The following is a 27,807-nucleotide window of genomic DNA, read 5'->3' on the forward strand; positions in this document are numbered from 1 at the left end:
GAGGATTAAAAATATGAATATTTTAGGTAACCTCTCTCTCTCTCTCTCTCTCTCTCTCTCTCTCTCTATATATATATATATATATATATATATATATTTATTAAAGATATTATTTGAGTTTTACAATTTTCCCCACAATCTTCCCTCCCCCCACCCCCCACGGAAAGCAATCTGTCAATCTTTACGTTGTTTCCATGTACATTGATCCAAATTGAGTGTGATGAGAGAGAAATCATATCCTTAAGGAAGAGACAAAAAGTCTAAGAAATAACAAGATCAGACAATAAGATATCAGTTTTTTTTTCTAAATTAAAGGGAATAGTCCTTGAACTTTGTTCAAACTCCATGGCTCTTTATCTGGATACAGATGGCACTGTAATTTGTAGACAGCCCCAAGTTGTTCCCGATTGTTGCACTGATGGAATGAGTGAGTAGGTAACCTCTCTTTTTATTTTAGGTTTTTTTTTTTGCAAGGCAAACGGGGTTAAGTGGCTTGCCCAAGGCCACACAGCTAGGTAATTATTAAGTGTCTGAGACCGGATTTGAACCCAGGTACTCCTGACTTCAGGGCCGGTGCTCTATCCACTATGCCACCTAGCTGCGCCTAGGTAACCTCTCTTAAAGGAGAAAGTAGGTGATCAGAGATTAAAAGCTTTCATACCTGTGAGGTATATAAGGCAGTTATTCTCATTATTCATATTTGCAAATTGAGGTTTAGAAAGATTTTTCCCAGGTATATATATCTGGTGCAGAGTGGAGTTCAAACTATTCTGACTCTTTTTCCAGTGTTTTCCCCACTACAAAATGCCATTATTTATTATGACAGTGGAACAATTGTTTCATAATATTATATTAAAAGACTAGGGTAGAAAAGAGAGGGGGAAACTGATAGAAGGGAAGGCAGATTGAGGGAGGTGGTGGTCAGAAGCAAAATACTGGTGAGGAAAGAAAGGGTAAAAGTAGAGAGAAAAGTACAATTGGTGGAAATAGGTTGGAAGATAATCAGAGTTAGTAATGTTAACTGTGACTATGAAGGGGATGAACTCTCCCATAAAACAGAAACAGATAGAGTGGATGAAAAATCAGAATCTTAATATGTTGTTTACAAAAAAATATATTTGAAGAAGAGAGCTACACACAGAGTAAAGGTAAAAGTCTAGAGCAGAATATTATACTGTAGTTGAAGTAAAATAAAGCAGGGGTAGCAATCCTGATCTCAGAGCAAAATAGATATAATTAAAAGGAATAAAGAAGGAAACATCTTCCTAAAAGGTGCCACAGACATGAAATAATATTAATACTAAATTTATATGCACCAAAGGTATAAAGCATCCAAATTCTTATAAAAGAAGTTTAAATGAGTTACAGGGAAAAATAGATAGCAAAACTGTATTAGTGTGGATCCCAATTTTTCCTTTCTCAGAATTAGATAAATCTAACCACAAAATAAACAAGAAGGCAGTTAAGAAGGTGAATAGAATTTTAGAAAAGCTGGATATACCTCTGGAGAAAATTGAATGGGGATAAAAGGAATATACCTTTTTCTCTACAGTACATGACATCTACTCAAAAATTGACTATACATTAGGGCACCTCACAATCAAATGCAGAAAAGTAGAAACTTTAAATGCATCTTTTTCAGATCATGATGCAATAAAGATTATATGTAATAAAGGGCCATGAAAAGATTAACTAAATATTCTCAGAAACTAAATAACCTAATTTTGAAGAACGAATGGATCAAGCAACAAATCATAGAAGACTTCTTGAAATAATTAACAACTTTAGAACACTTGCAGGACATAAAATAAATCCATATAAATCATCAATATTTCTTTATATTACCAACAAAACCTAGTAGAAAGAGATAGAGAAATTCCATTTAAAGTAACTATAGACAACATAAAATACTTAGGAGTCTACCTACAAAGACAAACCCAGGAACTGTATAAACACAATTATTACAAAACACCATTCATACAAATAAAGATAGATTTAAACAATTAGAAAAACGCCAGTTGTTCATAGGTAGGCCAAACTAATAAAAAAAATGATTTCACCATAATTAAATACTTATTTATTTAGTACCATAACAACCAAAGATTTGTTTCACAGAGCTAGAAAAAAAAGCAAAATTCATCTAGAGGAACAAAAGGTCAAGAATATCAAGGGAATTAATGAAAAAAAAATGTAAAGGAAGGTGGCCTAGCTGTACCAGATCTAAAATTATATTATAAAGCAAGCAGTCATCAAAACTGTATAGCTCGGAGTGGGAGGGGGGCAGCTAGGTGGTGCAGTGGATAGAGCACTGGCCCTGGAGTCAGGAGGACCTGAGTTCAAATCCAGCCTCATAAAATTTATAATTACTAAGCTGTGTGACCTTAGGCAAGTCACTTAACTCCATTGCCTTGCAAAAACCCCAAAAAACCAAAACAAACAAAAACTGTATGGTACTGGCTAAGAAACAGAGTGGTAGATCAGTGGAATGGATTAGGTATAAAAGAACCAATAGTAAATGAGTAGTAAAAGAAACTATTTGATAAACCCAGAGATACCAAATTCTGGGACAAGAATTCACTTTTATAAAAACTGCTAGGAAAACTGGAAAATAGTTTGGCAGTAACTTGGTATAGACCAATATCTCACACCTTTACCAAGATAATGTTGAATCAAAAGATACATGATTTAGACATAAAGGGTGATATAAGCCAATTAAAAGAACAAGGAATACTTTATCTATCCAATCTATGGAGAGGGAGGAATTTATAACCAAACAATTGATGAAGAACATTATAAAATGCAAAATGGATAATTTTAATCACATTATATTAAAAAGATTTTGCAGAAATATTCATGGTATAACCAAGATTAGAAAGAATTCAGAGAGCTAGCAAACAAATTTTATAGCCAGGCTTTTTGATAAAGCACTATTTTAAAAATTTATAGAGAACTGATTTATAAGAAAACAATTCATTCCCCATTTGATAAATGGTCAAAGGATATGAACAGGCAATTTTTTGAGAAAGAAAATAAAGCTATCTTTAGCCATATGGAAAAAAATGCTTTAAATCAGTATTGATTAGAGAAATGCAAATTAAAAAGAACTCTGAGGTTCCACCTCACACTTTTCAGATTAGTTAATATGACAAAAAAGGAAAATGATCAATGTTAGAGAGATTGTTGGAAACTGGGACACTTAAGCATTGTTGGTGGATTTGTTAACTGATCCAACCATTCTGAAGGACAATTTGGAACTATGTTCAAAGGACTATAAAACTGTACATACCCTTTATACCCTTTGATCAAGCAATAGCACTAGTAGGTCTGTATCCCAAAGAGATCATTAAAAAGGGAAAAAGATCCCACATGTACAAACATATTTGTAGTACTTGTTTTAGTAGTGGCAAAAAAATGGAAATTGAGGGGATGTCCATCAATTGGAGAATGGCTGAACAAATTTTGTTATAAAAATATTATGGAATACTATTGTTCTCTAAGAAATTATGAGCAGATGGATTTTAGAAAAACCTGGAAAGACTTGCATGAACTGATGTGAACAGAACCAGGAGAACACTGTATAAACTTAACAGAAACATTGTGTGATGACCAACTATGATAGACTTAAACTCTTTTCAGCAGTAATAATGATCAAAGACAATTTTTTTTTTTAGGTTTTTGCTAGGCAATGGGGTTAAGTGGCTTACCCAAGGCCACACAGCTAGGTAATTATTAAGTGTCTGAGACTGGATTTGAACACAGGTACTCTGATCAAAGACAATTCTAAAAGACTGATGTTGGAAAATATCATCCACATCCAGAGAAATAACTAGGTAGCCTTAATGCAGACCAAAACTGACTATTTTTCACTTTTTAAAAATTTGTGGGTTTTTTTCTTTCTCATAGTTTTTCTCCTTCTTTACAACATGACTAATATGGAAATATGTTCAACACAATTGTACATATATAATCTCTATCAGATTACTTGCTGTTATGGGAAGGGGGAGAAAAGGGAGGGAAGTAGAAAAATGTGGAGCTCAAAATCTTACAAAAATATTAAAACTGTCATTTTATGTAATTGGGATAAATGACATAAAATGATCAGTGTAAGGAGAATTTCATCAGAATGCAATCCATGCAACAAACATATGAATGGTGATGAACATGCAAGGCCTATCACATACAACACTATTGTGCAGCACTATTGGAGCTCCTTTAGCAACTTTCAGGAACATGTGTGGCACAATACTGAATGGAATGGATGAGAGACAAATTCTTTGCTAACAATGAAGAGGTCTTCCTGTTTGACAATGTTTGCTTTGATCTTCACTTGGATGACCTGACCCCCTTGACTTTCTTTTTTTATTAGGTTTTTTTTTTTTTTTGCAAGGCAATGGGGTTAAGTGGCTTGCCCAAGGCCACACGGCTAGGTAATTATTAAATGTCTGAGGTCAAATTTGAACTAAGGTACTCCTGACTCCAGGGCTGGTGCTGTATCCACTGTGCCACCTAGCTTTCCCTACCACTTCACTTTCATTCTGGTAGACATGGGCACAGTCATTGTGACAATATTCAATATCAATTGCAGTCTTCATTGGCCTGGAGGTGACTTCCAAGTGCCCAGACCCAGGAAGAGCACTTCACTTTGTTCTTCAGTACGAGGTAGTACATACTTTTGAGCCTCTTGTCTCACACATTTCTTTTGCATGGAGGAAAAAATAGCTGTCTTTTTACTTGATTTACATTGTATATATGTTCTATGTCTTATATTTTTTGGTCCTCCTAGGGAAGTGGTGGTAGTAGTGAAAAGAGTCAGATAGTTTAAGGGAGGGAAAGCCTGACCTCTCTCTTTAAAGGCTCATATTTCCCAAAATTAAACTAGTGTCTAAATATGGATCCAGTGATGAGAGGGGCCATACTGGATAGGGAAAATGCTCCAATTCTCCTGGACCTAGCAGTGATTATTTTGATTGTTACATTTATAATAGAAAAAAAACAACCCAGCATCCTGTTTTGGGTAGAGAATTGAACTTTGAGTAATCTGGATTCAAATTCCCTCTCTGACACTTAAAAGCTATTTGAATATGGAAAAGCTCTGAGCCCTAGGCAACTCTTAACTTTTAACAGCAATTCTTTGTTGATGGAGGAAGTTTCTATACCAACAAAATCATAGATCTTTGAAATAAGTGACTTTTATTTATTTTTTTAGGTTTGTTTTTTTTTTTTGCAAGGCAAATGAGGTTAAGTGGCTTGCCCAAGGCCACACAGCTAGGTAATTATTAAGTGTCTGAGGTCAAGTTTGAACTTAGGTACTCCTGACTCCAGGACTCTATCCACTGAGCCACCTAGCCACCCAACTCTTTTATTTATAGCATAAATTGTAAGATATGTGAGCTAGGATATGATATATATGATACCTAGGAAATATAACATGGGAAGGATATTAGAGCAATACAAGATTCATAATGAATGAAATAATTCATAATGAAAATAGCAGAGCAGAAATTGCTTCCCAGTCAATCATTCATTGAACAAATATTTGAGAGTCCTCTAGGTGGGCAAGTTAAGAAAGAGCATGCAGGTATTGCATGTCATACCCTTTTGGATTTTTTGTTAATAATCATTGAATTTAAACAATAATGCCACAGATTTTAAAAAAACTCTCAAAGTCTAAAGATAGGCAAAGTGTAGGTCTTATTATAATCTTTTTTGAAAATCCTAACCAGTTCACACTTGTTTCAGGAATGTGCTGTTAAATGCTTGTTAAATATTTGACTCTCAGGGGAAAAAAAAGTTTACCCAAGACACACGTTTAAGTTTAATTTTAATTATTGACACTTTTTCTCCACAAAGACTCCACTTCCCAGGACTCCACAAACAACAAAACAATAAATGAAGCTTTTCTGTAGAGTTTATTGAATTCCTAGGTGTAAATGTTCTCACTGAAAATTAACAAATGACTCTCAAAAGTCAGTTAGGATGAGCTAGCTCTATCACACTCCCATCCTAATTTCCTTTTATCTTGGTTTAATTTCTTTTGGCATTTTTGTTCATTTATACATCTGTGATGAAACCTCAGTTTTACCTTCACCCCTTTGTGAAAGTTGTCTCCCTCACTACCTTCCATGCATCCTCTTCTGACTTAGACCTGCAAAATCCCTAGCTTCAGCCCATGTACCCTCTCCTGCAGGGAGTCCCTTCCTAATTTCCTCAACTGTTTCCCTTCCCATAATAAATTATAGCTATCTTATATTTTGGTAGCTAGGTGGTTCAGTGGGTAGTGTGTCAAGCCTGAGGCTCATGGTCATGAGTTCAAATTTGGATTTAGACACTTAATAACTGTGTGACCCTGGGCAAGTCATGTAACTGTTTGCCTCAGTTTCCTCATCTGTAAAAAAAGTTGGAAAAGGAAATGACAAACTATTCCAGGATCTTTGTTGAGAAAACCCAAAAAGGGGTCAATCACAAAGAGTCAGACACAACTGAACAACAACAAAAAATCATATTTACTCATATTTGAGTTTATTGTTTCCTTCAGGAGAATGTAAAGGGCTCTTCAAGAGCAGGGATTGGGTTAGTTTGTTTGTTTTTTTGCTTTTGTCATCCTAGCACCCAGCACAGGGTTTGTTAAATGAATGAATCTATGAGAGAGAATAAAGCTTTTCAGTTAAGCAGAGGCAACTTCAAAATGGAATCTTGAATCCTTCGGAGCAGCTTATCCTGCAGGAAGACTGACCCTTCCCCAAGAGGTATCTTCATTTTCAGCCTTTTATCTACTCACTCCTTCCTCAAAACAGTTATCATCACAACCTCTTAAGGTCTCAAGGGATGGCCCCTAGACCAGAGGAAGAACTCAGCTGCTGAGAGTTATGAGGAGAAGGGGAGTGGGAACAGAATATTGTCCTCTATTCTAGGTCAGGAATGAGGTCTTTAAGAGTCAAATGGGCACTCTCCTTCCTGGGCTGGAGGGTCCATCTCCAGGAATCAGATTCCCTGCTGAACCCTACCAAACTTCTTACTTGCTGGTTGACATGGAATTCTCCTTTCCTAAGCTGAGCACCAGATGGCATCACAGGCTCAGGAGCAGAACCACCAAGGTTGTGATTCAGCTATGACAAATGGCAGGCACTTGAAAGGTGGTCTACCCTGGTCTGGCATCAGGAAGGACACTGGAACTTGACTGAGCTCCCTGCCTCAGAGTCTTCTGGTCAGGACTTAGACTTCATCAATGGGACAGGTGTGTGTGTCAAAGAATCAAACTGGATGGAGACCTACAGCTGAGATACAGGTGCAGAATGATGGGATCTTTTCAATGAACAGAATAATGTACTGAGGAATAGATATCTTAGAATAAGTAATACTAAAATAAATCTATTTTCCCATTCCAGATTAGTGAGTCCTTTTCCCTAGAGATCTGTTTAATCTGAGCATAGAACAAGGACAATGCACATAGACCAGGTTATGTACTGGAAAGAGAGAAATAGAGCCAGTTTTCCCCCAGGCTAAAATACTGCTCCTCCTATCATCACATCCCTCCTACCTCTCCTCTCTGTCAAAATAATCTAATTGATTCCAGGAATATTTGGTTGGGGGGGGCAGAATATAAGGCCCTCTCAGTGGCCTAGCAGAGAAGGCTCTTGCCAAAGCACCCACCTTAAAACAAAACAAAACCAGAAAATTATCCTATCCTGAGAATGGCGAAGAAAAAGGTCAAGACATAGTGGATGCTTTATTATTGAGTTAACCTTTGTCTCTTTGTCTCTGACTCTTCCATCTTCCATCCACTTATTCCTTTTAGTGAAAAAGTAGCCATCAGCATTGTAGACACAAAGCTCCATTTCTACCTCCTTCTAGAACAATTCCCATCTTCCCTTTCTGGTTGTTTCTGCAAAGTGGCTGGAGGTCAGCTAGGGAAGACATTGGTGGAGGAAGCTTATTGTAACCAAGCAACTCTGGAACTGATCCCCTTGAAGACTAGGTTATGACTAGAGGAGGCTGTATTTTTCTGATTTTTACCCTTTGCCAAGACCATTCAGTCAGGGTCATTTCACTCAGCAGAATTTGTCCTAGATCCTGTTGTCTAGAATGTCCTCCTGTTTCCTTTCTTCTGTCCTACTTCAGGAAATCGACCTTTAAACATTTTAGAATTTTCCGTTCTTTTCACAAACTCATTATTAGAAAATTGTTCTATGTTTGGTTCTTTAGTTTGGAGATGGGTTTAGGGTTGAAACACTGGATAGGTCTGTCTTAGGAAAGTCAGAAGTACTAATGGTGCCCCAGACCTTCCACATCAGCAATTAACAATCTGTTCATTCTCAGTTGCCTGAGACTGGATGAGATAAAGATACTTACCTTTGTAGGCTGCCTCCGTACTCTTTTCTTTCTATTTATTCCTTGTCCATATTTACATCCTTTTGGGTTTTTTTCCCCCTTTCCTCCCCTTCCTGTTCAGTGAACTTTCACATCTCACCTCCTTTTAGGCACTTCCCCAAATAATTACTGACCCTTAGAAGGATAATCCTTCCCCCAGAATTCCCAAGTAAGGAGAAGTAACGGCCTTTTTTTAGTGTTGTTCACATCAACCATCTCTTCCCCATACTAGGACCCTGGGCTAAGAGGGACTGAGACCAGTCTCATTCTGAGAATAGGTAAAAAAATGTGACTTTGAAAATTTATCTTCAGACCAGCCTCCAGGTATGCCTCTGGCTGACAGCCACAGTAGGTAGAAAGAATGGGATGGGGGGGGGCTGTAAAAGGAAATGTTTGAACTATAGCTAGAAGTTTTCTTTCAACAGAGACAGAAATAGTTTGGGAGAGAGGGAGTAGCACTTCAGACAGTCTGACTGAAGGTACAGTTGCTTTAGGAGAAGTGGCTCTTTAGTCCTTGCCCCCAGGCAACCAGATGACACAATGGGTAGAGTTAGAGACCTGAAATCAAGAAGATCAGAGATCAAAATGAGCCCCTGACATTCCCCTAGCTGTGTGGCTCTGGCCAAGTTTGTCCCAGTTTCTTCATTAAATAATAATGCCTACTGCCCACTGTGAGGATAATAGGAGATATTTGTAAAGTGTTTTGCAAACCTTAAAGGCACCCTAATTAGGTTGAGAGAAGATGACTTGAAGGGAAGGGTACCCTAGTAATGGTAAGTGGGGGGGGGGATGCTGGTTGATTCTAAGAATGTGCCTTTCCGAAGAGAAAGTATAATGCCTCTTTCTTGGGATACTGAGCCAGAGCCCTTTTTGCCTTATGTTAGTTCTAACTGACAAGAGTATTATTGAGCAAGGAGGAGAAAATGAATATAGTATCAAATAAATCACTTTTAAAGGAATGGAGTGCTTGGTAAAGAACAAGAAGACATTTTTCCCTCACTAGGGAAAAGCAGAGAGGTGGTGAAAAGAGGGAGGGAAGGAGCAGATACGAGCTTCAGGGAATATGAAGCTGATCTCTCTTGGCTCTCCCCATTTTCTTTCTCTTTAAGGTCCATAAGTCCCTAAGCTTCTTTGGTGAGAAAAGACAATATAGAAGTCATTCAAGGGCTCTATTCAATTCATTTCAAGTCCACAAACATTTATAAAACGATTACTATGTGCTCAGTGAGACAAGAGTGCTGAAAAGATATTTCTAAAGCCATGGTTTACAAAATATATTACGTAGGGAAGTCCCCATCCCAGAAACTGTTGATTTTTTTTCCAGTGTTCTCCATTGAGGACTCACAAATTTCTCATCCAGGTCCCAGTCCTGACTTTGTCCAGTCAATTTGCCTGTTCAATGGGAAGAAAAGTTTCTAATACTCCAAAAAAGAAAGTTGAGATGTGAAATCTAAAAAGTAATTTCCCCTCTATCACACTTCTTCTAATTTATATTTACTGTAAGTTATGTTAGATAGCACATAAAGAAAGGAGTGTCAGGGAATTGAAGCTGCAGTGAAGTCTGGGATGGACTCATTCCAAGGAGAGCTGTGAAGGTCAGACAACCAGAACTTGTTTGCCCCCAGTTCAACTCATCTCTCAAAGCTCAGAGACAGCTTTGTAAAGTGTTTTGCAAACCTTAAAGGTATCTCCTAGAAAAGTAGCTCTAAAGGTACCTCCTAGAAAGAGAGTCTCCCTCTTTATGAAGCTTAAACTACATTTACCTTATTTCAGGTTCTTTTTACTTCTCCTGAGGGAAAAAAAGGCAGGAATAGTTCTACCCATTTTGCAGATGGGGAAAAGTAAAATCCAGATATAGGTCAAGCACTGGGAAAGAAGCATGTATGACTTGGAACTGGGTAGATTATACCTGATCATTGAAATGACCATTTTTAAAAGCACAATTTATGGGATCATCTAGAATTCAGTTTAATTATTTCAATAGACTGAATAATATCAAGACAATAAAAATAATAGTTGGCATTAATGGCTTTACTTACAAAGCACTTTACCTATACTATCTCATTTGATTCTCACTTCAACTTGTGAAGGATTTTTTTTTTGGACAAAGTCACTGGGCAGGGCACCAGAGCTAGAATTCAGGTTTAAGGCTTCTGACTCCAAATACAGTGTTCTTTCCATTAAATACAAAGAGTCAAAGAATTAGAATATGAGAATGAGACTGACAGGAGAAATACTAAGGGGAGAAAAGAAGGGAAAAAAAGAGATGGAGTAGAAAGGAGGGACTATATTTGTTCACCTTAAATAAATGCCATCTATTGCCAGTAGACCTTAGAAAGGCTTCATACTAAAGTCTAGGTCCCTTGAGAACATCCTAAAATTCATTCCTGATGAACTAGGTGACCCCCTTAACACTTTCAGATTTAAATCAGGGAGATGGAATAAGGGAAATTCTTTAACCCCAGAAAAATGGACATCTAAAGATTTCCAGTGTTCAGTACTTCCAATATCTCTTCTAGTTCAATCCTGTCAGGTTGGAAAGAGTGTGGTTTAGAGGCATGAAACTTCCTACTCAGAGATTTTGGAATCTACCCCATACCTCATAGCTAAGGAGTGCCCAGCAAAATGAAAGCTTCTTTCTATTAGCAACCAATTCCATTTCCTGCTGAATAATTCCCTTTTCTTCTCAGCAGCAAACAGTTATGAACTGGCAGGTTCATACTTTCTTTCCCTCCTTCTTTCCCTCCCTTCTTCCAAATTTTCCCAGTCTCTTATTCAGCAAAGTATTCATCCTTCTTCCTTCTTAAAATGAAGGCCAGCAAAGGAATAAACAAATGAACACAAACAAACATAAATTTCCATTGGATTCATCCCTCCTTGGGAAGATTGATCAGGGTCTCTCACCCTACCTTGTTATGTAAATGTGGTAATTTAGTGGAAAATTATATTTGAGTAATCTGAGGGAAAAGTAACCATAAAAAGATGATTAATTTTCCACTGAGGCTCTGTATTGATTAACTTTCTCTTAACTGATCCCTTTCTCCCTACTGTTCTTAGTCCAACAGCCTTGAAGGCTCACCAGCAAGGACAGCATTTAACAACTACTGTTTTTATCTCCCTCCTAGAACATTCATAATTAGAGGAGTAGAAGGAATCTTGAATGGGTTAATTGACTTAGGATCATCAGGCTCCTTGATTTAAAACTGGAAGTGACCTCATAAGTCATCTAGACCAGAAGGGTCAAATATGCAGGGGACAGCATGGCTGGGCACATCCTGAATAAGATTAAAATGTAATTGGAAATATTTAATAAAGTAAATAAAAATACAACACAACAGAGATAATACTTTTTTTTTTTAGTTTTTGTAAGGCAATAGGGTTAAGTGGCTTGCCCAAGGCCACACAGCTAGGTAATTATTAAGTGTCTGAGGTCAGATTTGAACTCAGGTACTCCTGACTCCAGGGTTCTATCCACTGTGCCACCTAGCCCAGAAATAATATATTTTAAAACAGTAAACGTGTGTTGTATAGATTAGTGGCCCCCATTCCTATCTGAGTTTGGCATCACTTATCTAGACCAACCATGGTAATTTATATATAGTTAGTAACTGGCAGTGCTAGAATTTGAACTCATTTCTTTTTGGGATATGTTGGGAAGCACTCAGAGAAAAAGGTAGAGAAAGAAATAGAAAGGAGAGATTGATTCAAGAAGAGAGGGTATGTCCTTCATTCAGAATCCTTGCTCTCTATGTAGGCAAATTCAGACTTATTTTTGCCGCTTCAGGGGAAAAAACCCTGGACTTTGTATTTAAAGGAACTAGATTTGAATTCTGACTCAACTGTTGGTGACCCTTAATAAACTCCCTTAATATTTCTCTACCTCAGTCTTTCAACCATAAAACAAGAGTTATGGATTGGAAGATCTCTGAAGTCCATTCCATTAAAGATATTCAAACCTGATATTTCCACTGTCTCTTCTGCAACAATGGCTTACCTACCAAATACTTCATTATTTTAATTCTATTTCAAATATGATCGTTTTTCAATTATCTAAGATAATAGATGAGAGAAGTGAAGATAATACAAAAAGTTTCTTGTTTTTGGTTTGATAGTTTATAGGTATGTAAACAAAGGTATGCAGAGCCCTGAAACTAGGAAATTCACAGAATCACAGCTTCAGAGCTAAAAGGGGCAACTGAACCAACTCTTTCATTTCCTTATTTTTACAAATAAGGAAATTTAGACCTTACTTTGCCTAAGTAATCTTTCTCTCCTCTGAGGTCTTTCTTTGTACCTTTCTTGATGCCCTTCCACACTCTACCTTACAATTGGTATATGGTGATTTGTAACCTAGTTTGACTCCCAATAGATTTGAAACTATCTTTTTGAAGATAGGAACAATGGTTTATTCATCTTCATGACACTTATAACTCTTAGGATGATTGTAATGGGTTCAAGGAAGGCCACGATAAGCATAAGGTTCTTCTTAATAAGTAGTATGAGAGAACTAAAGGTCCATTCCATTTTTATATCTATGAATCTCTCTAATTTCACCCCCATCCCAACCTTTCATTCTTGCTGAATATTTATAAGTTACACTAGAAGAGAGACAATATGGTGTACTAGGTAAGGTATCAAATTTACATCAAAAGCCTTGATTTGAATCTAGCCTCCACCTCTTATGAGCCAAGCCCTGAATTTATTTACTAAGCCTTATCTGTAAAATGGGGCTAAGTATCTCTCAGAGAGTTGTTGTGAAGATCACATGAGATACTATTATGTAAAGTCCTTTACAAAAATCTTACTCAAATGTCTTTTCAGAATGGAGAGGTGATCCTAGTTATTAAGGCTATTCAAGTAGAATATAAGTCTTGTCAGGTTCTACCAGGCTGGAAATATGACTCCAGTAATATGACTCCAGTAATACATTCTGTTTATTGAGTCTAGTTAAGTATAGAAAATTGCAGAACAAATTAAATATATCCTTGCTAATTTTTAAAACTATCAGTTCTTCATAGGTAAAAACAAATATAGATGGCATAGTGACAGTCTTGGACTTCTGTGAAGATGGTGTGACCCCCATACATGATTTTCTTTAAGGATGGCTTAGAAATGGAAAAATGTGGGCATAGCTGGGTGGTTAAGTGGATAGAGTACCAGCCCTGGAGTCAGGAGGACCTGAGTTCAAATTTGACCTCAGACACTTTTATAATTATCTAGCTGTGTGATCTTGGGCAAGCCACTTAACCTCATTTGCCTTGCCAACCCCTCCCCACAAAAAGAAATGGAAAAATGTTAACAAATTCAGATGAATGCTTTGAATCACCAGTTATCATAATTGGCTGCAGAGTTTTATCATCTAAACAACATCAGGACTTGGACTGATGTAATTTTGAGCTTTATTCATTATTTCTTATATTTGTTTGGAGTAGAGGCACTGTTTTGAAAAACACAAATGCAGTTTGTCTAAAATAAAACACATTTAACTCCTTCCCCTCAACCTCCCCCCCCCCAAAAAAAAAGATAGAGAGAAATTCATCACCAGTGTTCTAGATATGTGGTGATGAATTTTTCTGCCATGGCAACTCACAGAAGCAAAAAGCAAAAAAAAAGTACAAATGACCCTCAGTCTTCTGCTACTGTTCTTTTACTTCTGTAATATAGATAGGGTGTTGGACTTAGAATCAAAGACCCTGAGGAGAAATTCTATACAGAGAATTCTATAGAGGTAGAGAAATTCTCTGATGAATTTGATAGGATTAGGATTGATAGGATTGATAGGACTGATAGGATCCATATTAAAGCAATGAATTCTCTGCTATATAATGACTTTAGTTGAAAGAGGAAGAAAGTGAGTGTAGTAGGAAATATATATTAAAGCAGGGTTCAGGGAAAAATTAGGGAGGCCAAAGATATGTAGAAGACTTTATATTGGAATAATTTTTTGAGGAAAGAATTTATAGATTATTAATAAGATGGATACTAAGTAACATCATAAAAATGAAAAATGTTTTAAATAATATTATGTATTTTCCTCCATTCTGTTCTCTTATACTTTTTACTTTCTTTGCTTCCTACCTCTTCTTTTTTTTTTTTGAAAGGCAATGGGGTTAAATGATGTGCCCAAGGTCAAACGGCTCAGTAATTATTAAGTGTCTAGTGCGGATTTGAACTCAGGTCCTCCTGACTCCAGGGCTGGTGCTGTATCCACTGCACCACCTAGCTGCCCCCAAAATGAAACATATTTTAATAAATAGGAAAAAACTTACTAAAGGTGTGGTAGTGATCCCTGAATATGATATTTGTATATAGTCAGAGGACTAATTTGTCAGGTCAAAGATCAGAATTAGTGAAAAGAAAAAGAACAATGATTAAAAAAAGATATGCTGTACAATTCAAACACTTAGCATGAACTCTTTAGATAAATGGCAATGGAAATGGACATCAGAATTAACATTGACTATAATTAAAAATTTAATACAGAAGTTTAACTACTGAAATTCCATTGCTATAGCAAGAACAAAAAAAAAGTGACCAAAAAAATCTTAGTTAGCAAACATTTGACTTAGTTGTTAAGTGAAGAGAAATGGAAGCAAAAGTTAACACTAAGACGGAATATAAACTTTTGCGAAATGTTACAGAGAAGCATAATGAACATTATATTAATCAGTCCTGTAGTTGTCTTATAAATCAGAGATAAGCAGAGATGATAAAAAAAGTTTAAAGAAAACTCATCATGAGACCCAAGTAAGAAATTATCTCAAGAGTGTTTTAAGGATGAAAACAGAAAAATAATAGAAGAAAATGGAGGTCTGTAAAGATTGCTAATATAAGATTCTATTATAACTATATTATGTTATAATTATAATTATAAGATTATGTTATAGTTGGGGGCAGCTAGGTGGCATAGTAAATAGAGCACTGGCCCTGGAGTCAGGAAGACCCAAGTTCAAATCCAGCCTCAGACATTTAATAATTACCTAGCTATGTGACCTTGAGCAAATCACTTAACCTCACTGCCTTGCAAAAACCAAAAAAAAAAAAGGAAGATTATATTATAATTGCCTTTACCATCTAGGACAGCAGAATTACCACTTTTGGATCCTCACATTACAATCATAAATCAGTTTACAAGGAAGATAGAAATGGGATTAAAGAGAACAAAGACAGAAAAAGAAGTCAGATTAATCCCAATATATTTAGTAGAGACCCATGCTGAACATTCAATTGGCAGGATAGGATGGTAAGGATGATAAGATTACAGGTTCATTTGAATATTTTAAGATTATATTAGGCACAATGGATGGGCACAATGAATAGAGTGTGGCACTTGGATTTAGGAAGACTCATCTTTTTGAGTTCAAATCTGGCCTCAGACATTAACACTGGACAAGTTTTGTGAACCTGGGAAAGTCACCTCACCCTGTTTGTCTCAGTTTCCTCATTTGTAAAATGAATTGGAGAAGGAAATGTAAAATCACTCCAGTACCTTTGCCAAGAAAATCCCCAAAAAGGAAGCACAAAGAGTTGTATATAACTGAAATGACTGAACAACAAAGAGTATATAAAGTACTTTGTATATCTTAAAAGCACAATGTAAATGACAGATACCATTATTTGTTCTACATTTACCACTGTCACTTATTTATTAAACCTCTACTTTTGCCCAGGCTTATTTCCTTAGGTAAAAATGATATGCCTCTACCCAAATTCAGTCCTGTTATAATTTCTTCTAGGACTTCCAGAACCCCTTTAACCCACTCCCTAGCCCATTATATTGTGCCCTTTGGGACCTATACAACAAATTCCACTAAGGTCTTGAAATTTTCAATCTACATTCCTTTACCTCTACTTTAATAGAAACTTGATGCTCCCCTGGGGATATCACATCCCTTTCAACTCTAATTGCCTTCTTATCACTATTCATTCAATAAACATTATTAAGAGCTTGTTGCAAGTTAAGCATAGTGTAGAGTAGGGGAAAGATACAAAGATTAGATAAGAGATCATTTGCAGGAATGAATCTGAACCTCATTTAAAATCACAATACAGAGGTGTTTCCTCTTCCCATGCTACATGGAATTTTAGCAAGAGGATAAAAATAATATATAATATTGCACACAAGTGCATTAGAGAATTATAAAGCCATATGGTAAAGGGAGAAGTTCATTAACAAATAGGGATTAACAACCTTACTGATGTGGAAACTGAGACAGAAAGAGGTTAAAGAGACTTACTCAGGGCCAAACAGATAATATGGATCTGAGGAAGCTTTATGAACTCAGATCGCTTTTATTCCAGGTTTAAGATTCTGTCCACTGCACTACCTGGCTGCTTATTAGAATCACACAAACTTCAAGATCCTAGACTTTAACATTTCATTCTCTGTCTATTACTTCCTATTCTTTTATCTTGATAACATACTCTTTATTTTTTATTTTTTGGGGGGGATTTTTGCAAGGTTAAGTGGCTTGCCCAAGGCCACACAAGCTAGGTAATTATTAAGTGTCTGAGGCCGGATTTGAACCCTGATTTGATACTCCTGTCCAGGGCTGGTGCCCTATCCATTGTGCTACCTAGCACCCCTGATAACATACTCTTCACTCTTATCATGACCTTCCTTGTCCCCATTACATATATAAAACATCTTCCTAAGAGTAATAAAAGTATATATAAAATGTAGTTTCTATCTTTAAGGATCTAGTTTCCAGTTCAGTCAGGGAACTAAACCAGGTTACAAATCACTATATATCATTTGTAAAGTAGAGTTTGAAAGGGCAACAAGAAAGGTATAAAGAAAAAACTTAAAGCAGAGAAAGTTTACTTACTCTTAATCAGGACAAATCTCCTTCTTTGTAAAACAAGGGAGTTGAATCAAATACCCCCTTTTAGCTCTGAATCTGTGATTCTATGAGTGTCCTAGTTCCAGATCTCCGCATATGGTTATGTGCATGCATGTGATTTATCAAACCAAACATGAGACTTTTTGCATTATCTGCACTTATTTTCTCTTCTTCTAACTTAGATAATTGAAGATATGACTATATTTGAAATAGAATTAGAAATAATGAAGTGTTTGGCAGGGAAGCTTTTGTTGCAGAAGAGGCAATGAAAATAGGTTTGAATATTTTAAAATGCTTAGTAATTAATCAAATATACAGTGGAATTCACATACAGTGGAAAGAATTCTGGCTCAGGAAATCAGAGGATCTGGATTCAAATATGCCCTTCTATTCTTGTACCTGTGTTATCTAACACAGTTTATTTAACCTCCCGAGTTTCAGTTTCTCCATGTGTAATATAAGAGTTAGACTAATTGGTCAGTGAGTTCCCTTTCTATTCTTTATTTGTGATCCTAATTCTTGGAGGAACAAATCTATACTATCATGACCCAGACCTATTGTCTCAGTCCCCCTGCCCCACTCTACCTTCACTTGCCTTCATAGTCAGTTTTGATCTCATGGTCTGCTGCTTTAATGTTTTCAATCCATAAATCTACTAACTTTCCTCATCTATAGATTCTCATTTCTGCTTAACCCTTGTCATCTGATTTCTACATTTCTGATCCAGAGTTGCTAAGCATCATGGGAAAAATTCAGGAAATCACTATATAGAATCTTAGCTGGAACTTCCAAACTATTCCAGACTTTTTCTCCTTTTCACTCTACCCCAATCACATGACTATTTTCAACATTATTCATTGGCATTGTATTTTCATGGAAACTGGAAACTGAAGAGGGGATTATATGTGGACATGACTAGGAGGTATCCTGGTACAGAGAAAAGAACCTTAACTTTAATAATCGAGTCATAAAAACTGGGTTCAAATTACAATTGAGTTCCTTACTATTTTTATGACCTTAGGCAAGTCATTTAATCTCCCTGGGTCTCAGTTCCCTCACTTGTAAAATTAGGAGCTTGGACCAGATGATTTTTCAAGTCTTAGCTCCAGAACTGTGCTCTTACAATTTTTTAGCCAGAGTTAAATTCATTTATAATGTGAGTATTCCTCCATGGTCTGTTTTTGGTCTTCCTTCCTTCCTTCCTTCCTTCCTTCCTTCCTCCAAAGAGCTCACAGAGGAGTGTTTATTGGGGGAGATAATCTATACAACATTGGAACATTAGGGCAGAGTTGACTTGGTTGATAATTGAACACCATGCTGTAGGACCTCATTGACCCCTATCTTGAACTATTAGGTATATATGAGAAATAATTCATTTGGATTACTACTCTATTCCAATCAATATTAATTAATTTGATATGATTCCCTTAGGAGCAAGTGATTATAAATTCTGTATAGTAGATCCTAGAACTATGAGCCACAATTTATAAGTTCACTTGCTTCATCATAGGAAGTTAACTAGAGGTTCTCTACCCTTGTTTTTTTTCTTTCTTTTTTTTTTGTTAGATTTTTTGCAAGGCAAATGAGGTTAAGTGGCTTGCCCAAGGCCACACAGCTAGGTAATTATTAAATGTCTGAGTTCAGACTTGAACTCAGATACTCCTGACTCCAGGGTCAGTGCTCTATTCACTGCACCACCTAGCCACCCCCAACCTTGTTTTTTCTTGTCATGGTGATCAAGGGCAGTGTGGCAGAAGTGACTCAATTAAATGGAAAATCTTTCAACTTACTTTTATACCTCCAGATCTGTCTCTTGTCCAACATGAGCAAGTTATCATCTTATGATCTCTAAGTCAATGGAGATGCTCCATACTTTATCCAACTGTGACTTCCCTGATGATGTGTCATTTTTGGCCCTCAAGAGCCTATAAAAACAAGATCCTGGAAGAAGAGGAAAGAAGAGGGAATCTTAAATTGGGAGGAAGATCTTAGATTCACTTCATTAGAAAGGTTAATGGACCCTTTAATAAAGTGCCTTGACTCAGAGCTCTGCCTCAGTGGCTTTTCTTATAGGTTGGGCAATTATAATCCTCATACAGATATTCATATTCCATCTTGATGCTGTGTGCTATGTATTTACTCTTTCCTTTTCATCCTTCCCTTCTACCTTTAGCTTACAGATTGATCAGCAAATCAACAATAGCACTGCTACTGAGAAGAAAGGGACATTATACTATTCCCCCATTCCACTATAGGAATCCTGGTAATTCCTGTTTTCTGGGCCACTTCCTATCTCCTCCTAGCCATCCATGTCAGTCTATCCTTCCAGTGTCCTTATCTCAGTTTACCTTCCCATTTTATGTTTAATAAATGGCTCTTCAGATATGCTGAACAATTAATTCTTAAAAGAAAATTGCAAATAATATTAGTCACATCCGAAAGAGTGCTCCAAATCATCAATAAGAGAAATGCAAATCAAAAAAACCCCCTGAGAGTTTGCTTTAATACACAATAGATTGGCAAATATGACAAAAGGTGGTAATAGTCATTATTGGAAGGGTTGTGAAAAGACAAGCATATACATTGTTGATGGAATTGGGAAATGACATAATATTTTAGAAAGCAATTTGGAATTATGCAAAGTGATTAAAATGTCCATTTTCTTTGATCCATAGATTTCAATCCCCAACAGATCACTGGCTTAAAAAACAGAGCTCCATATACATAAAATATTTATAGACACTTTTCACAGTAGAAAAGAACTAAAAATGAAGCATATATACATTGAGTGGGGAATGACTAGTCAAATTGTGGTACATGAATGCAATGGAAAATTACTGTGCAATAAGAAATGACAAACACAGTGAATGCAGAGAAGCATGTAAAGAGCTGATGTTGGGTAAAATAAGCAGAGTCAGGAAAACAGTATATACAATGACTACAACAATGTAAATAGAAAGAACAACCACCACAAAAAAATGAAACTAAATGTTTCCAGTTAATAAGTTTAACACTTCACTCCTCCAGCTGTCCAAGTCTGAGAATTCGTTGATCTGAAATTTGATGTCACTCTCAAAAGATCTCATTCACTCTTGTGTCTTCTTTAGTATATGTTAATCTATGACTTAGCTGGCTTCTGTTTGCTGCTTTCTTTGTTGAAGGAGGTTTACTAGCTATTTAGAATGGTCTTTTGTGTAACCAGAATTTAGTGGGAAAGGACTAAGTTGGCTAGTATAAGTTAAGGACTACTCTTCTCCTTTTTTTGGCTTTTGCAAGACAATGGACTTAAGTGACTTGCCCAAGGTCACACAACTAATAAATATCAAGGGTCTGAATTTGAACTGGGATCCTCCTGACTCCAAGGCTGGAGTTCTATTCATGTGTCACCTAGCTGCCCCATGGCTTTAATTTTTATCTCAAACTCATACCCTTGGATTAGAGATCTTTAAGGGGGAGAAGTTATCTGTTTAGTCCCATAATGTTCTTGGAGTCTGGAGGTAAGAACATGTAGCTTCAATAGTCCTTGACGTTGATTTCCTCTTTCCAACTAGGCTACTGGTATATAGCCTGCAAATATAAGCTAGATGCCAGATCATATCCAGTCATGTGATCCCTGTTCTATATCTTTATGTATATATGTATATGTATGTGTGTGTGTGTGTGTGTGTGTGTGTGTGTTTAGAAAGACTCACAAGCATCTATCTTATATAAAGAACAAGCTTGGCCTACAGGAAAAGATATGAGAAAATACACTTCCTTCTATTCCTTTAAAACTACCTAGATCTGGGGCGGCTAGGTGGCTCAGTGGATAAAGCACCGGCCTGGTCTCAGACATTTAAAGATTACCTAGCTGTGTGGCCTTGGGCAAGCCACTTAACCCCAATTTGCCTTGCAAAAACCTAAAAAACCCCCCCAAAAACTACCTAAATCCATCTGTATGGAACATTGTATATCAATATCAGATCTTTTTGATATGTTGACTGTCTTTGATGACTTTATCCCTCTTCCTCTTTTTTAATTTAAATATTTGTTATAAGGGATGTTTTTCTGGGAGAGGTGAAAAGGAGAAAATCTAGATAATATAAAAACAAAATATAACATTAAAATTTACTTAAAAAACTGAACTGCCCTTCATATTAGACTTCTTTCTATAGACAATCTTTCATTTCCTTGCAAACACAGAGATTTCCCTTAAAAGTCATCTCTGTCCACCCTTCTGGATACATCATTTTCTCTCCACCCAAAATATCCTGGCCCAAGAGAAGCAGTAATCTCATCATCCCACTATTACTCTTCAGTTACTTACTTTGAGGTTCACTCCATCCAGATATAGTAGAAGCAAATCTTACTGGCTATTTTTCTAAGTGCCCCAAGATCATTCTCTCTTCTTTTTCAAGGTGTTCATTACCTTATATTTCTCTTTTCCTTAACCCCTCTGCTTTCCCATTCTTTGGTGGCTTTGATTTATTTTATTCCTTGTTTCCTCCTTTCCTCCTTACCCCTCCCAGAAGCCCTTTTTTACCAGAATGTCACTGTCAGCAAATAATTTGATAACTCATTCACCTGCACCCAGTCTAGTTCTCATAGTTTCTCTTCAGTAAAATAAGTTGTTAGTCAATAGGTAACTTCTTTGATTAGCATAGAACTAGTCATAATCTAGTTGAAATCACTCTTTTTTAGGTAATCCTGAAGGTTTGCAAATCTCATCATGCATTATCTCATTTGATCTCCACAATACTCTTGAAGTCAATCCATCATTTTATTATTTTTATATGGTAGGAGACAGATTCAAAGAAATTAAGTGACTGGCTTTGGGTCATATAGTTGGTGTTTGAGAAAGGATTTGAACCAGAGTTAAAAAAAAAAGTCTAGGGCTGCTAGGTGGCGTAGTGTATAAAGCATTGGCCTTGGAGTCAGGAGTACCTGGGTTCAAATCCAATCTCAGACACTTAATAATTACCTAGCTGTGTGGCCTTGGGCAAACCACTTAACCCCATTTGCTTTGCAAAAACCTAAAAAAAAAAGTCTAACACTTTATTTGCTATGGATACTTCCTCTTAAATCAAATATATAATTACTAAATAAACAGACATCTGGAGCTCAGCAGTTTAATATATCCTATATATAAATATTACTGAATCATCAAATATGATATATATGAAAACAAAGGGCATGGAAATTTTCTCCAAAAATAAAACTTTTTTTTAAAATCTGGCTTTAGTAGATTGCTTCCAAAATGTAAAGATACTGGCTTTTTTTTCTTCTCAAGAGGGGTAGCAAGGTAAAATATCTGAACCTGGTATAGAATACAGAGTAGCTTGGGTAGTTAGATGGTATAGTTGATAGTCAGGAAGACTATCTTGCTGAGTTCAAATCTTGTCTTAGATATTTAATAGCCATGTGACTCTGGGCAAGTCTTTTAACTGTTTGCCTCAGTTTCCTCATCTATAAAATGAGCTGGAAAAGGGGCAAATCACTCCAGTATTTTTGCTAAGAGAGTCCTAATTGGACTCACAGAGAAGGGCCCAAGTAACAGCAACAAAATAAATATTTATGTCTTTGTACTGGCAATTCTATATAAATCCCAAATTGGTCCTTTCCCAATGTCTCCTCTTTGACTTGGAATTGAGTTTATTGCCAGTTTTCATTCAAATTCTCTGAAAAATGGGACAATTCTGCTTCTGTTGCTTTATTAAAACCCTCTTGATCCTGAAAGTTTTGTGGAAAGGCTTAGTGAGTAAGTCACTATTACATATTAACACAATGGTAGAAAAGAGGAAAAAGTGGGACTTTAATTTTCAAGCTGATTTTCCTTTCATCAAACTTCTCAACTTTTTACCTGCATTTTCACTGTAGTGCAGTCATACTCAGAGATGGTCATACCATTGATCTATTCATTACTCACAAGTGTTCTACCTTCATTAACTATAATTGTGATATTCTTCTATCTAACCATAACTTCCTATCCTTCCAGCCCTCTCTGTGCTTCACTCCTCAAATATATTCTGTTTTTACTTTAATCTTTAGTCGCTTTATCCATATTTACTTTTCTAGGCCATTACCCCTCATATGTTCTTATTTTCTTTTCTTTAACATCTTGACCTGTTAGTTACAGAGTTCAACTTACATGATCTTTTATCCTTGAATCTCCTGGCCCCTTTTCTGTCAGTGCTTATACCTTTCCAATTCCCAATCCATCTGTTTTCTCTACTCCTATGCTCATCCCGTTGAAAGCAGATGGAGGAAGTTACACAGCCATGGGGACTGAGTCCACTATTCATTTGTTAAGTAATCTCAACTAACCCCTCATTGCTTCACACAAATCTTTTATTCTTCCTTGATTGACTCTATCTCATTCCCTTGACCATCCATTTCTTTCTTTTTCTTTTTTTTAGGTTTTTGCAAGGGGTTAAAGTGGCTTGCCCAAGGCCACACAGCTAAGTAATTATTAAGTGTCTGAGATCGAATTTGAACCCAGGTACTCCTGACTCCAAGGCCAGTGCTTTATCCACTACGCCACCTAGCCACCCCAACCATCTATTTCAAACTTTCTCCTCTCTCCTTAGGTTACCTACACCAGCCCCTCTTTCTAAAACTTGCCTAAAACTTCACTGAAAACATTGAAGTCATCTGTCTCTTTCTCTCCAATTTTGCATTCCATATCACCTCAGTATCGTTTTCTTTTCTCCAGGCTTGGAGGATGAGGTCACTCTTAACCTCAAAAACATTCTCTCTTCTACAATTGTGCCTTTGATCTCATTCCTACTCTTCCCTCCCCAATTGCCCAGAATATTGCCCCTAGCTTTATGTTGTCAAGCTGCAATATCCACTCAAAGTAGGGGAAGAAAAGAGATTTGTTCAATATAAAGGAATTGCAATATAAGACACCACACAATAGGTACTGAAATATATCAAGGTCAGTCAATGAGGGTGGGAAGGCCTGGCAACAGATACCAGGAAGCAGGATGTTTACAACTTCAGCCAGAATTTCATCAGATAGACTAATACCAAACAGGGAGTGGGAAACAATAGTGGGATAGGCACATGGGTATTTCTCAGTGTGCATGTTATGGTTGTCAGGGAGACCACAAGACTGATCTCAATTGGGTCTTTGAGTTGGCAGGTGACAGAGAATTTGGGAATTCAGAGTAAAGAAATGAGTCAAAGTTTGCTTAGATATATGTGAATTCAACAGTCTCTTTTTAATTGTCACTATCTCTGTATATGGTTACTCCTCTACTACTGATAACAAACATGATCAAATCTCCCCCTTCTCTAAAAATCAAAAACAAAATCAACTTCATTTGATCCTACCATACCCCTTAACTGGCACCACTCCTTTCTTTTACAGAAAAAAACTACAAAATGCTATCTATATACTCATTGCATCCATTTTTCTATCTCACACTCACTTCTTAATTCTTTATAGTCTGGCTTCTGATCATGTCACTTAAGTAAAAGCATTCTCTTCAAAGTTATCGAAAATTCACTAATAGCTTTATCTAATGACATTTTCTCAGACCTAATCTTTCTAGACCTTCTTCAGTATTTGACATTTTTGACTGTTCCCTCTTTTTAATATAGAGTCAGCTATACACTTCTTACTGGATTTACATCATACTGCTCTCTCATGTTTTTCCTTCTACCTGTCTATTCATTCATTTGAAAGACCATTGAAGAGCCTCTGGATATGCCCCAGGCTTTTGTCTTGTGCCCTCTTCTCTTCTTATTCTATACTTTCTTGCTAATTGCATCAGTTTCATGAGTTCAATTATCATTTCTATGCAGATAAAGCTTAGATCAATATGAACACCTCAATCTCACTCTTAAACACCAATCTCACATCATCAATTTCATATTATGCATTTCCAGTTAGCTCTCATAAACTTTTCAAATTCTTCCTGCTTCTTCCTAACTGATTTCTCTTTGATACACTATCTGCTACCTCTCCTGTCACTCAGGCTCCCAATTTTAGAGCCATTCTTGATTTTTTGAATCCAATCAATTGTGACATCATGTCAATTCTATACCTAAAATATATATCTCAAATATACCTTCTCTCTTATACAGTCACCATCTTAGTTCATGTCCTCACTACCTCTCATCTGGAATATTGCAATAGTCTTTTTTTTTTTTAAGATTTTTCAAGGCAATAGGGTTAAGTGGCTTGCCCAAGGCCACAGGGCTAGGTAATTATTAAGTGTCTGAGGTCAGATTTGAACCCAGGTACTCCTGACTCCAAGGCTGGTGCTCTGTCCACTGCGCCACCTAGCTGCCCCCCTGAGGTTACTTTGAATGGGATTTCTCTTTCTAGCTCTTCCTGCTGTATCTTTTAATTGATATTCCTAATTCCATTTTCACCTTTTCCAATCCATCCTTCACATTACTGACTGACAGATATTTTCAAAACTCCATTCTTATCATATCAATTTTCTGTTTAAGGAATTTTAGTGGTTCCTTCTTCCTTTTGGTTTAAAATACAATTTGGTTCTTAAAACTTTTCATAGTCTAGTTTCAGACAACGTTATATTTGCTTTTATGTATTCTGCATTTCAGCAAGACTGGACTGCTTGCTGTTCTCCATACAAGATTTTCCATCTTCTATTTCTTTTTTTTTTTAGGTTGTTGTAAGGCAATTGGGGTTAAGTGGCTTGCCTAAGTCCACACAGCTAGGTAATTATTCCACCTAGCCGCCCCCATCTTCTATTTCTAATCGTTTGTTTAGGCTATCTTCCATTCCTGGAATGCACCCCCTTTTCATCTCTACTTTACAGAATACCTGATTTCCTTTAAATCTCATTTCAGGTGCCATCTCTTTTTTTTTAGTTTTTTGTAAGGCAAACAGGGTTAAGTGGCTTGCCCAAGGCCACACAGCTAGGTAATTAATAAGTGTCTGAGACCAGATTTGAACACAGGTACTCCTGACTCCAGGGCCGGTGCTTTATCCACTATGCCACCTAGCTGCTCCCAGGTGCCATCTCTTAAAGAAAGTCTATTCTAAATATTCCAATTGTTAGTGCTTTTCCCCCAGAAATTTTATGTAAATTTTCTATACAAATTATTTACTTATCCGTCTTTATTTGCTTACCCCATCTCAATAGAATGTAATCATCTTGAGGGAAGGGACTATTTCATTTTTATCTTTCTCTCTCCTGTGTCTGTCACATAGGTGTTACTAATGGCTAGTTGAATAAACTAATATTATATACTCATTTGGCTTAGTGATGATTCCCAAACCTATGTCTTCAAGTTTTCACAGGTTGTCTGAACTCCAGAGTTTCTTCTCTAACTACATTTCTATGTTGATGTCCTACTGGAACTTCAAACTCTTTTCCCAAAATCGAGCTTATTACCTTTCCCCCTAAACTCATTCTATCTTTTGTCTTCATTTTCTCTATCTGAGTTGCCACCATTCACCCTGTTTCCATAGTTCATTCCCTTTCATCTCATATCCAACCAAGTACCATATCCACAACATTTCTCATCTCTATTTTCCTAGCTATCCCATCAATGACATAACTGACTAGTTGTCCTTTCAGAGTTGTTACCTCACAGATATTCCCATCTTTGCTTTCTCCCTGGACAATTCATACCTCATACATCTTTCAAACATCTTTTTTATATATAGATTTGGTTTTATTATTCCTCTACTAAAAAAAATCTTTAGAAATTCTTTAATGTCTTCTGAATCAAATTCAGACTCCTCCATCTGATATTCAAAATCTGGAACAATTGGGTACCATTCTACTTTTCCAGGCTTATTTCATATTATATTACTCTACTGATTCTAAATTCCAATTAAACAGCATCCAACCTCTTCCTCCAAAGATTATATTACATTCTTATATCACTGAGCTTTTGCTCATTCTAGCTTCTATGTTGGTTACCCCTTCTCTACCTCTTTACCATCCTTAAAGTCTAATTCAAATGTCACCCCCTCCAGGGAATTTTCATTGGTCAATAATAACTTTCTCTTTAGGCCTCACAACACATCTTTGTGGAGTGATGGGTAAAACACTGAACTTTTTATATCAGAATGATCTGGGTAGGGAAATTGCAGTATGTGACAATAGAGATAATTGTCCCTTCATTCATCAACTTCCCATAATAGAGGTAGGGAAACTAGAAACCCATCATCAAGGAGAACAAGGTAGCTACTGGTAAAGGACCCCACTTCCCTGATTCTGATTGCATTGTACTCTGTCATCAACAAATATTTCTTGGGGCGGCTAGGTGGCACAGTGGATAAAGCACTGGCCCTGGAGTCAGGAGTACCTGGGTTCAAATCTGGTCTCAGACACTTAATAATTACCTAGCTGTGTGGCCTTGGGCAAGCCACTTAACCCCGTTTGCCTTGCAAAAACCTAAAAAAAACCCCAAAAAACATTTCTTAAGCACTTACCCTGTACCAGGCAAAAAAAAGAAAAAAGGAAACAGTCTCTGCTTTCAAGGACCTCATAGTCTAATTGAGGAGATAACATAAACAACTACTTAAAACAAGATACATACAGTATAAAAATGGTAGTCCCTAAGATTAGGGAGGGAAAGACTTTTAAAAAAAGGTACTGATGTAACTGAGAGCTTAAAAGAAGACAGA

The 27,807-nt window shown here is 36.6% G+C and overlaps 1 long non-coding RNA gene across 4 annotated transcripts; it reads right to left on the reverse strand.

Annotated features, from left to right (window-relative positions):
* Positions 1 to 6,497: 6,497 nt before the first annotated feature.
* On the reverse strand, positions 6,498 to 26,718 carry LOC141506288 (uncharacterized). Of its 4 annotated transcripts, none has more exons than XR_012473803.1 (3): positions 26,299 to 26,718; positions 19,001 to 19,151; positions 6,498 to 7,274 (listed from the first exon to the last, which is right to left on the reverse strand). It is a non-coding gene; the product is annotated as an uncharacterized LOC141506288 (long non-coding RNA). The 4 variants fall into 4 exon arrangements; XR_012473802.1 differs by lacking the exon at positions 6,498 to 7,274 and adding an exon at positions 7,708 to 7,904; XR_012473805.1 differs by lacking the exon at positions 6,498 to 7,274 and adding an exon at positions 7,911 to 8,925.
* Positions 26,719 to 27,807: the final 1,089 nt, after the last annotated feature.

This window comes from Macrotis lagotis, chromosome 1, assembly GCF_037893015.1.
Source record: "Macrotis lagotis isolate mMagLag1 chromosome 1, bilby.v1.9.chrom.fasta, whole genome shotgun sequence".
In the NCBI taxonomy this organism is placed as follows: domain Eukaryota; kingdom Metazoa; phylum Chordata; class Mammalia; order Peramelemorphia; family Peramelidae; genus Macrotis; species Macrotis lagotis.